The sequence below is a fragment of the Schistocerca serialis genome, chromosome 2, assembly GCF_023864345.2.
Source record: "Schistocerca serialis cubense isolate TAMUIC-IGC-003099 chromosome 2, iqSchSeri2.2, whole genome shotgun sequence".
NCBI classification, from domain to species: domain Eukaryota; kingdom Metazoa; phylum Arthropoda; class Insecta; order Orthoptera; family Acrididae; genus Schistocerca; species Schistocerca serialis.
This window is the reverse complement of record NC_064639.1, coordinates 733,923,978-733,936,347: the sequence shown is the minus strand read 5'-3', so window position 1 is coordinate 733,936,347 and position 12,370 is coordinate 733,923,978.

The following is a 12,370-nucleotide window of genomic DNA, read 5'->3' as shown; positions in this document are numbered from 1 at the left end:
AGCTACTTCTGTAATGTAATGGCACACAACGTAATATGAATGGTTCAAATAGCTCTGAGCACTATGGGACTCAACATCTAATGTCACCAGTCCCCTAGAACGTAGAACTACTTAAACTTAACTAACATAAGGACATCACACACATCCATGCCCGAGGAAGGATTCGAACCTGGGACCGCAGCGGTGCGCGGTTCCAGACTGAAGTTCCTAGAAACGCTCGGCGACATCGGCCGGCCACAGCGTAATATGACTGTGCTTTAGGCAACTGCTCTCGTATTCGAGAGAAGCGAGAGGGATTAGAATTCTCGTTGGATCTGCATTTTCCATGTTGTACATAAAAATACTTAATGCGAATTCCGGAATGGTTCCATAAAAGGTTATAGATGATCTTGTCTTATCTCTCAACTAAACCTTTTACGGAACATTAAGACTAAATCTTCTTTGTAAAAAGAACTGAGAAACGAACAGACGTTCGTTTTATGGGGCAGTTCAAAACTATTATCTCCACTAAAAACAATATATTTCGAAGTAGCATCAGCAATCAGTGTTCTTTTAACACAAAGTAAGATGAAGACAGGCGCCAAAGTCGATAACTTTGCATAGAAATACTGATATTCGAATACCTATATAAAGAGACACTCTCGGCTGCAAAGTTATCTTTATTACAAATAATAAAAATGACTTTGCAACCGAGATTTTCTGTTTATATGAAAATCGAAACCGGTTGCTGTACCATGCAGCTCATCCTGGAATGTAATACGCTTTATGATACGAATACATCTCCCAGAAAATCGATACATATGACTTTGATTGGGGTACTTAAACAACTTCGATCAATGAACTCCGTCTAATGTGCGTCATCATCTAAGAATGTCATTGTCGGCTTGATGTGCAGTCACGATACTAATGAAATAGACTATTTATTTATGTTTTGTTGCTTGAGAAATTGAATTAGGCGTGATGCAGTACAAGGTAAAGAACATTTGTTGATATTAATTCTTAAACGTAACGTTTTTGGAAAATACCCTGCACACTGCAGGTACAGAACAGGAATGATGCATAATGAAACGCCTCTAATTAGTGGTAAAAGTAATTACAGTGATATACGTTTAACAAATAATATCTATCAGAAGGGTGTATTGAAACTTTAGATTTCTCCGTGCATGTAAACCTTCCATTGACTACTAATAAAGAAAAGACGCCATGTTATGTCTGTTCTTGTCACTTGTCTTTTTGATATTGTTGCTTAGCTCCTGTCTTGCTCTCGTGTCTCTGTATGCAATTCTATGTTTAGAGGCTTATTGCCTATTCGTGTAAGTTGAATTACCGTTAAATAAAAATTACCAGTGTTCAATTTTAAAATTTTATTCTTACTGTGCAAAAGGAAAACCTTTCCCTTTCCTCACCATAAATGTGGTCAGTGCTTTCTTCGGGTGGAAGCTCATGTTGTATTTTCATTTAGCTTAAATTACTTTTCTTTCATTTCTCGCGCTGTACGTTCTGAACAACCTGCATTTTAAAGTTATTTACGAAGTTCGATTTTTAGTTACACAGCACGGTTATCTTTGATTGTTGAAAATTTCTCTTTGCCTAAAACCACACTAGCAGACGCTTGCATTAACTTTGGCCTGAACGTGACGAAGTAATATTTCAGAGTTAAAAGAATTTTCAATTTATTTCAAGTCAAAAAGGAAAATATTTAATATCCAGTAAAACACGTCTATGATCTCAGAATAATAATTCCTAACATATTACGCAAAGCCATAGTATCGTGATGTTATATATGTACATATATAGAACAATTTTCCATTTTAAATGTAGTGAGTCTCTTAATAATAAAATGTATTTGTGCCTCCTTCCCAATAATTTTTTAAGGAGATACTTTCTCAATTTAGTGAGTGTTTATTTTCTACTAATTAACTGAGCAGTCATTTCAGTTTATACTTCATCGCTAATTAACACAGCGTTTAGTATTTACTTCTGATAAAGTTGACTAATTTTTGATCTTAAAGGATAAAAAGAAAGAGGAATCTTCTCACATACAACAAACATGCAAATGCGTTTTCTGAATGAGAAATCCGCTGAATAATTTTTCTTTACATAGAGAACGAAGATAGCTGGCTACTTCGTGCAGTTTTGCTGAAACGATAATCATTTGCGTATCTGGCGTTCCCCAAGATAGTGTTATCTACATAAACGATTTAGGAGACAATCTGAGCATCCGTCTTAGATAGTTTGCAGACGACACTGTCGTTTATCGTCTTGTAAAGTCATATAAAGATCAAAATCAATTCCAAAACGATTTAGAAAAGCGATGTGTGTAATGCAAAAACTGGCAATTGACCCTAAATAATGAGAAATGTGAGTTCATCCAACGCGTGCTAAAAAGAATCCGTTAAACTTCGGTTACACGATAAATAAGTCAAATCTAGAGGCCATGAATTCAGCTAAACACCTAGGAATTACAATTACGAACAACGTAAATTTGAAAGAACACATAGAAAAAGTTATGGGGAAAGCGAACCAGAGACTTGGTTTTATTGGCAGAGCACTTGGAAAATGCAACATATGTACTAAAGAGACTGCCAACCATACGCATGTTATTCCTCTTTTGGAGTACTGCTGCATGGTGTGGAATTCTTATCAGATAGGATTAACGGAGAAAATCGAGGAAGTTCAAAGAAGGTCAGCACGTTTTGTATTATCGAGAAAAGGGGAGAGAGTGTCACTGACATGATACAGGATTTGGGGAGGACATAATTAAAACAAAGGCGTTTGTCGTTGCGTCGGAATCTTCTCACGAAACTCCAATCACCAATTTTCTCCTCCGAATGCGAAAATATTTTGTCGAAGCCAAGCTACACAGGAAGAAACAATCATCATAAAAAATGAGGGACGTCAGAGCTCGCAACGGAAAGATATAGGTGTTCGTTTTATCCGCTCTCTTTTCTAGATTGTAATACTAGAGAATTACTGTGACGATGGTCCGATGAACGCTCTGCCAGGCACTTAAGTGTGATTTGCAGAGTATCCATGTAGATGTAAATGTAAACGCAAACATGTAATACATATAATGACAATTTAGTGTTTGTTGCCTGCCGCCTTCTCGGTACTGCAATTATGGTGGTCAGCAGAGCAGACAACGTCGGGGACTGCGTGAAAACGATCTTTTATGTTGCCACAGTTAGCAAACTGGAAAGCAGAGAGACCTCCAACATACCATTGCTTCATTCTTTGGCTGGAAGCGTTGAACACACTGGACATAAATAGTGGAACAAAGCCGTTTTGTTTCACGTCTGAGATCAATTACATAAAACTTTCACCGGAAAAGCAGTTATCAGACTGGGATTCATTGAGATAATCGTAACGAAAAGTTGTTCGACTGATGCTCGAATGCTATTCGTGAAAGCGGGTCCTTCGCTGGTACAACTGTTGATGGGGACGACTGACAGAAGAGCAGCGCTATCCGTTATATCTGGTGTTTCGTAAATGTGAGTTTGTCACGGAGCTGCCCGTCTGACACCACTCGCAGAATTTGGAAATTTGCGGTAAGTTCCTAGGGTCCAAACTGCTGACGCCATCGGTCCCTAGGCTTACACACTACTTAATCTAACTTAAACTAACTTAGGCTAAGGACAACACACACACCCATGCCCGAGGGAGCAGTGGAACCTCCGACGGCAGATACTGCTAGAGAGGCGTCCTACGTTACCGAGGGTCTACTGTTAAAATTCCTAAGATACACGTTCTACGGAAAATCGAGCAACAATTTATTCATTCACGCATAGTTCTTCCTAAATGACTGTCAGGGTAAAATAAGAGACATTCGAAATCGAGTCCTGCCAGCAATCATTCTTCCGCACGAAATTCACAACTGGAATAACAGTAAGGATGTACTTTGGGGGCCGAGAGGAATGGGGGTTTATGAAATATCCTCCAACACTCAACGTAATATTTTGTAAAATATAGATGTAGAATTCAGAGTTTCAAGGAATAAGGTCAGTGTTGCTGGAGATATGTTCACGAGCTTCGAGTCGACTGTGAGCTGGTACCGCGGAGCTCTTTCCTCTTCCGCTTTCTCAACATTTTAATTATAATTACCACCACCACAACCACATATATACAATGGTACTTACACCCCTCAAAAAAGTTCTCGTGATATAACACGACATCTCTGTCGTTTCAGACTCTAAATTCAAAGTATTTGATCACATTAAGACTGTACGTTTTCTGTCTTGCCTTGTAACTGCATACAATCACCAGTTAAGAACTTTTCCCGTGAGCCGTTTATACAGACGTGTTCCCAATTTCACCTTCTCGCTGCGAGGTAAAACTAATTTAACAGGAGTTAAAAATATTTAGATGAAAGGAAATACAATTTTCGGGAAAGCCGACCAAAATTTCGTCGCTGTTTAACAAGTTAATCAAATTACGGGGAACAAGGCGGAGGAGCGGCTTTGACTGCGCGCGCCGGCCATAGCGGCAGCCTCTGGTGCCGCCGTGCGCTGCGGGTTGCTGCCGCAAGGCGCTTCGCCTCGAGCCTAATTTGCTTAAGGCGCGCCGCGTTATGACTCGACACAACTCCCACTTCTTCGGTGGGGCAATTCGTCAGCGGAACTTACAGTAAGTCTCACGGCAGGCAGCCGAAGTATCCAGAGGCGGCCCTCTGTCCTCAGAAACAAGGAGGTTTTTGGAATTATCTTCGTCATTACGATCTTATTCTTCCTTTATTTTGTAAATCTGTTCCAATCAATCATTCCAACTCTTCCCTGACCTTCCCAGATATTTTCCTGACAGTTTTTCTCTGTTTATCTATGTTTTCGATCGTTTTTCTGTTACTGAGACACTGAGATTGATGACGTCCCCATAAGCAATGAAATCAGCAGTGCCTTAATAGTAGTGGTTCAAGATATTGCTGTTTCCGGACATTTTGCTATAAAATGAGAAACTGTCGTTTTTCTAACTTAGGTAAAGAAAAATGATACATTCCGAAGACTGGTTTGATGCAGCTCTCCATGCTAGTCTATACTGTGCAAGCTGTTTCATTTCTGAATAACTACAGCAACCTACATCCTTCTAAATCTGTTTACTGTGTTCACTTCTTTATCTCTCTCTATCGATTTTTACGCCCACACTTCCCTTCAATACTAAACTGGTGATCCCTTGACGTCTCAGGATGTGCTCCGTCAACTGATCCCTTTTTGTAGTGAATCTGTGCCACAAATTTCTTTTCTCCCAAATTCTGTTCACTACCTTCTCATTAGTTACGTGATCTACCCATCTAATATTCAGCATTCTTCTGTAGCACTAAATTTCAGAAGCTTCTATTCCCTTCTTGTCTAAACTCCGTATCGTCCATGGTTTACCTCCATATATGGCTACACTCCATACAAATACTTTCAGGAAAGACTTCCCAATACCTAAACCTATATTCGATGTTGACAAATTTCTTTTCCTCAAAAATGCTTTTCGTGCCATAACCAGTCTACATTTTATATCATCACTACTTCAGTCATCATCAGTTGTCCCCAAGGTCGGCTTCTATCATTTTATTTCATTCTTCTGAAAAGAATTCGTGGTAGTATTTTGCAACCATGACTTATAAAGCTGATAGTTCTGTAATATTGACACCTGTCAGCACGTGCTTTCTTTGTAATTGGAATTATATTCTTATTGATAAGTGAGGGTTATATAACAATTGACAATCAGTGGGTAACATTCACACAACCATTGGTCGACCACGGTTGTCCCGTAAATTGTGGTTAATGGAAGTCCACAGATACTATCGTAAAACTTTCGCATTCAGTTTTACTTGTAGATCTTAGTAACATAGTCCAGTAAAAACAACTACAAATCAATTGGGAAACTCGATCAGTTCTGCCGCGGAGAGTTTCGAAGGTTGTAAGGTTATATGCAATCGACGTGGAAGGCTTTAGTGACGGACACAGTCTGTAACCGGAGAGAAATGTGAAAGAAAACAGACAGATATTATTTGCGAAATCGTGCATAGCCTAGGCCGTGATGACCGATAGAGATGCGAAATACCGTTCTATCAAATAATAGTCATCTTAATTATTAAGGTAGCTCACTCTCTGGCAAGTAGAATTCTAACCTCTCGTTAACGTTACAGAGGAGAATAAAGTGGGTAGGGGCAAAAAACTTGGTGAACTGGACAAGTGAGACAGCAGTACATCAACTTCGGTGCATCTCTATCTAATACCAGGCAACCATTCAGGGCCCCGGCGCCTTGTACCAAAACTATTTCAGGTTGCCTGTCTAACGGCTTGCAGGAGTAACAAAAATTTGATTTTCAACATTTCGCTTGGTTATTGACTGAATTTAAAAATTTAGAATGCGGTCATGATCTACTCATTAAGTGGTAGAATCTTATGCTAAAATTTATCTCGAAAGACAAGTATCAACGTTGGAACCTCTGCATACGTCTTGAGGCAGCAGTTTATCCGTCCAGTATTTGCGAAGGAGAGCACATAGCGACTTACAACTAACTTTACACGTTATTTCAAACCTTTATGAAACTTTTCCTTTCTGAAACACCTACAAAATAATGAAAGTAGAAAACTTTGCTGCTCACTACGTATTCGCTGTTCAAGCAGTAAAGCTTCTGCATCAGACAACGTTTTAAATTATTACTTCTTTATTACACACTCGATTCTGAACACAGTTTGCAGGCAGTGTCCGCTTATACAACTGAAAGTGTAAGTGGCAGTCAAATGAAAACCGGACACCCGCTGAAACGGGATAGTGGAATGGTTTCGTTCAGTTGTAATCACCACGTCCATTAAGACATTTATTCCACTGCGAGACGAGACAGTCAATTCCTGTTTCGTAGAAAGCTTTCGGCGCTGTTGGATCCACAACTGTACCAACTGTTGTACTTTTTCGTCGACCGAAACCTATGTCCACGCATGCCTTTCTTCAGGTCGCCAAAGGTGTGATAACCACACGGTGAAAGGTTCGGGCTGCACGTAGGGTATTGCAGTGTTTCCTAACCAAATAGCTGAGGCCTAGCCTTCATCCAATGATAGTGTGGGGGCGGGTGTTAACCTCCAACAGGATGATTCCGTCCAACAGCAATACGACAGGCAGACAGCAAACGGCAAAGCCAACAGTAGAATCGTAGCGCATGTCCACCGTCAAAGAAATCCAGTGCTGTTAACACGAGTTCCAGTAACGCCCTGATGACCTTCTTCATTGACTGCAGGGGCCCTTTGCTCGTCTGGTTCATCGAACGTGGAACCACAATAAGTGCGCTATCAAGACACTTTGCAGAAACCGCGACGCGCCATAAACTAAAAACGCCCAGCTGTCGGATGATGGTTCAAATGGCTCTGAGCACTATGGGACTTAACATCTGAGGTCATCAGTCCCCTAGAACTTAGAACTACTTAAACCTAACTAACCTAAGGGCATCACACACATCCATGCCCGAGGCAGAATTCGAACCTGCGACCGTAGCAGTCACGTGGTTTCAGACTGTAGTTCCTAGAACCGCTCGGCCACTCCGGCCGGCCATAATTTCCAACCTAACTATTTCTCACCGACGTGCTTAACGCAAAATCTTTGACACGTTAACTCATATGTAAAGTAACCAGATGTTTGACGCTTTTGTATTTTTGGGAGATCGATTCTGTTAACTATTTTGTGTTTGTTGGATATATACTACGCACACCCCTATACAGAGAAAGACCGACCGTTATTTTTCCTGTGTTCTGTTTTCCTCAGCAGATATCGTGAAACGGAACATTGCACTACGTTAGTGGGCGTTTGCCCGATTAAATTGACACTTAAAATTATATTTTAGAATTTCGTTTGCTTGTTACGAGGAACCGTTCGATGTTTTCCGTTTACTCAAACAAGGACAAGGCCTCGGAGGTAACTAACCGACTCGGCTCGGCTCGTATTTGGCAGGGCGCTTAGCTGAATCGGTTGGCCGTGTCCGAGGCTGTCCCCTAGTAAGTGCCACATGAAGCACGTGAGACGCAGCACTTGCTCTGATTTTAAAGCCTGGCGACTACGGAAGCCAACCAGGGAGCTTGGATCCAGACCAGGGCCGACCATAGCATCCCAAATTTGACGCGTGCAGCGTGTGCGGGCAGCGCGCGGACCAAGGCCCGGTCTGTCACTCGGCTTTACTCGGCCCTTCTCGGAAGCACCCGAAAGAGCACGGCGTCTCATGTAGTACTGCTGTGCGGCATTTTGCGGTCGTCAAAACTCTGAGTTCGGCAGAATCTTGGTGTGAATACTGTTTACCCTTCGCCATTTATTCATGGCATGAAGAACGTTCACTTGTCCAGTGGCTGTTTGCACAAAAAGAGGCAAGATAACTATCTATCGTCACAATCCTTTACAATAAATGGGAACGGTAGCAGAGTGGGATGAGAATTCTCAATTCCAATAAGCGACGGGTATTGCTTACTTGCGACGAAACGACATTATAGTACGATGCAGAAGGAATTTAAACTTTTAGATGACAATGACAGAGCAAAAAGTTACAACGATTGGCAGATGCCATTCATTGTTCTGTACATCAAGAGGCCCTTGGTGGTAAATATGCAGGCATGGAGCAGTTGAAGAAATTGATGGTACGAACAGTAAAATTTCTGAAGCCTCATTTTCAGTTGCAATAGTTTTCAATGGAAATGAACGAAGGCCATGGAGACTTCATATATTGCTGCAGAATACGTTGGTTAACTCAAGCGGCATGCCTGAAACGATTTTTCGATTTAAATCTCGCTGTTGTTGAATTTATGAAGGAAAAAGGAATACAGGAACAATATTTAGAACAAATGGAATGGATTGGAGACTTCACATTTTGAGTGGCCTTGACTGCACACTGTCCACAATAAGACGGTGCAAAGTAACTTCTTTCTGAGTTGATGGAGATGCATTTAAAAAGAAAAGCGATGAAGACAATCCGGTCATCATAGTTCAATGGCGTTGAAGAGAGAGCGAAGTTTCAATAATTCATTTGGACCTTAGTTTTATATGGGTTTTTGAGGACACTTTTGATCTCACATCTATTTTGGAGCTGTTTGCGAGACCGTTTGCCGTTTTAGGTGAAATCGCCCCTGTGTATGTGCAAATGTAACTGATTGACATGCATGGTAGTGCCGGTTTTTATTACTTTTTTTTTACTTTAAAACTGTCCACGACATCTGTATTGTTCTTCTCAGGTGGATTTTCTAAGTCTCCATAAGTAGCTTGCGGAAGTGCTACAATATTTCGATCGATATATCTCTGTGAAAGACCTTTCTTCGAATATGAAACAACAGAAGTCACGATTACATTGCAACTTCAGTGCGAAAATCTGTGAAACCGTCTGCGTCTTGCGTATGCCGACAATTTTGTTGAGTCTTTGGCACGCCAAAGGTAATTAACACTGAAACCTTGTTTTTTTGTGATTTATGTTGTTGAGAAATGTGAAATATGAATATGAAACCAAGTAATATGCAGTGTGACTGTACTGCCATTTAAATGCAGCGTGTTCGCTGGTTTTGCCCTCTCCCTCCAACTCGCTCTCAGACAGCAAGGGGTGACGGTGGTGGAATGGCCCTCGAGCAGAAATCTTGGCCACCCCTGATCTAGACCTCGGTCGCTATACAGAGCTGCAACAACCGCAAGCGCAAGTGTCGGCCACCGCGGGCCGAAGCACCAATTAGCTGACCAATCGGAGCCGCCCTGTAAGCTCCACTGTACAGCAGTACTGGACTGACGAGAAGACCACGTACAAGCACCCTTTTTCCAAATAACTTTGCTCTCTGAAAGAAGGGTCAAAATAAGCGGACAAGTGTCTCCGTTTATCCGTAGATACTCGGATGGTCAAAGCTTTTGCCGTAATTTATATGTCTTTTAACACTCGAGCAGTCGAACCAAAGCGATGCCACAGTGGCTAGTGTCGCTTCGCACTTATGCGTTCTGTGTTCGAAATCTGATTTTTAAAAGTTTTTATTTGGTTTGATTTCATTTATTTACCCATATACTTAGAATATTATTACATATGTCTTTCATATAGAATCAGAGGATGAAAGGGCGTTATATTAACTGGAAAATTCTTATTGTGTTTCGCAATAAGTGTTCCATATTTTTTATGTAATGTATGTGTGTATGGTATTTTCAGGGGTTACAGTCTTCCCAAATCCTCATACTCTTGTGTTTCATTTTTATATCAGTTCTAATTAATTCTTACATTTTATTCTTAGGTTATTCTTCATGAAGATTTGGTGCATTCCCTTGGATGATACCGATCGTAGATAAATTCTAAACATAGAAATTCCGAACACCGTGAGCATCACGCTAGGGTACGCTTACCACAGTGACAGTTCTTCTTATGAATCTCACTCGGGAAAGAAAGATCGTAACACACCTGAAGATTTCACGCATTGGCAACAAATTTGCGGCAAACCAAGAATAAGGGATCATTTTTCCGAAAACTGCCGCTTACAATTGATTATGGAGCAAGATAAAGCACAGGAATTTCACTGAAAACACCTTTAAATAATTTTCTCATTCATTTGTTTAATTTTTCAATTCTTTCAGTAGAGAGACAATTTATAGACAAATAAGGGAGATGTTATTTCAATATTCATTGGAAAACACTAGTGTATTTATCTTCTATGGACGTGGATAGAAAAGTGAAAAAGAAAAATGAGAAACAATAATCGTGTTCGAAACACGGGGTGCAAAACTGTGAAACCGCGACGCTAGCTAGCCACTGTACCACCATTTCGGTCAAACTTATCATGCGCATAAAGCCACGTAGCTTACCTCGAACACTTTCACCGTCGATTTCTCAGAAACGGACGAGTACCTATAGATAAGCTGCAACACATATTTGTTTACTTTGACCCCTCTTTCACTGAACTAAATGTTTGGGAAATCGGGTCTTCATACTTGCCGTGTTTCCTTGTTAGTGTTGTGTTTCCTTCGCTGTCGCCTCGTTGTCATAATGCACCATTAGTTCTTGGTCTCCGTTGTCACAACGTCTCCGGTGTTTTCCCTCTGGATTACTTGAAATTTGTTTATCTGTAACGCCATCCCTCTTGCCCGTTTCCTCATTTGTTTGTCTTTCCAGTTCACACTCGACGGTCCAACCTCTCCGAGTTTCTTTAGAGGCGTTCCCGATATTCGGCCGAATATTAGTCACAACACTCGTAGTGTGTGAGCGTGTGGAACCTGTGGACTGAAGAGCATTGTACACAACGAAGAGCCGGTACTGGACCACACTATGTAAGCACGATAAGGTCTACGGAAGACGATCAAAAAGTTTAGTCGTCGTGAGTAAGTGCAAATATGTTTCTGTTTAAGTCTAAGAGTTTCAGTATTGCAGAATGATGTGTAGAAACCACGCTAGTAATATTTGAAGATGCAACCACTAATTATATTTCACTGAATAAACCTAGCCCAGTGAGTGACGAAGAAACACATTTTACTAATCTCGTAGACAGCTCCTGAATAAAGTGTTTACATAGCGACTACAAGGAACGTTACCTTATAAAGGCAACATTTTCTTGCCATGACCTTCATGTTTGCTATGCTTCTACCTTTCTAACCGTACGGCTCACCAGCACTCCATAAATCCGTTGTTCGCCTACTTTTCGTGAATGTCAGCTATGGAATTGCTATGGTAGGCAGAAGGTGCCCAAGAATGTTTTATGAGATAAGCGTTTGTGGCAACATATACAGCATAATATGCATTAGTATTATGTTCGATTCAAACCAACCTTTCTGTTTAACTTTCCAAATTCGACGTTTACAGCTCAATAGTGCTTACAGGCTGCATTTCATGTATCGTAATGTGAAATGGGCGTTCTCAGTCTATGCGTGACATATTCACTGTTAATTTTTAAGGAAGACGTTTTATGTGTGACATGTTCACTGTTAATTTTTTAGGAAGATGTTTTATTGCATGTTGAAGTTATTGACTTCATCTTGACGCCTATGAAAGCTGCTTCCTGGGAGCCATAACCAAATTCCGCTGTGATGAAAAAGTAACATGGGTTGTGCCACTTTAATTTTGTCTGCATAACAGTGCTCCAATATTGCTGCGCGACGTTGCTAATAACATTATGGAGCTAGCGTTCCTTGTTAAAGGGAAATTCTTTTCCTGGACGTGGCTGTTTTTTGCAGCTTTTATCCTACTTCTACCAAGTACTTTGCAGTAATAACACATCTGTGAAATTAATAACAGCAGTTCTTTTTGGTGTATTTTATGATTCCAAGATTCAGTCATCGGATTTACATTGGTAGGTTTTCATGGTCTACAAAAGCAAATAGTATTTTCGCTAGAGATAGTTATCCATATCTGGTCATATATTAAGTCATAACTGTCAAACTGAGTGAGGGTAATTGG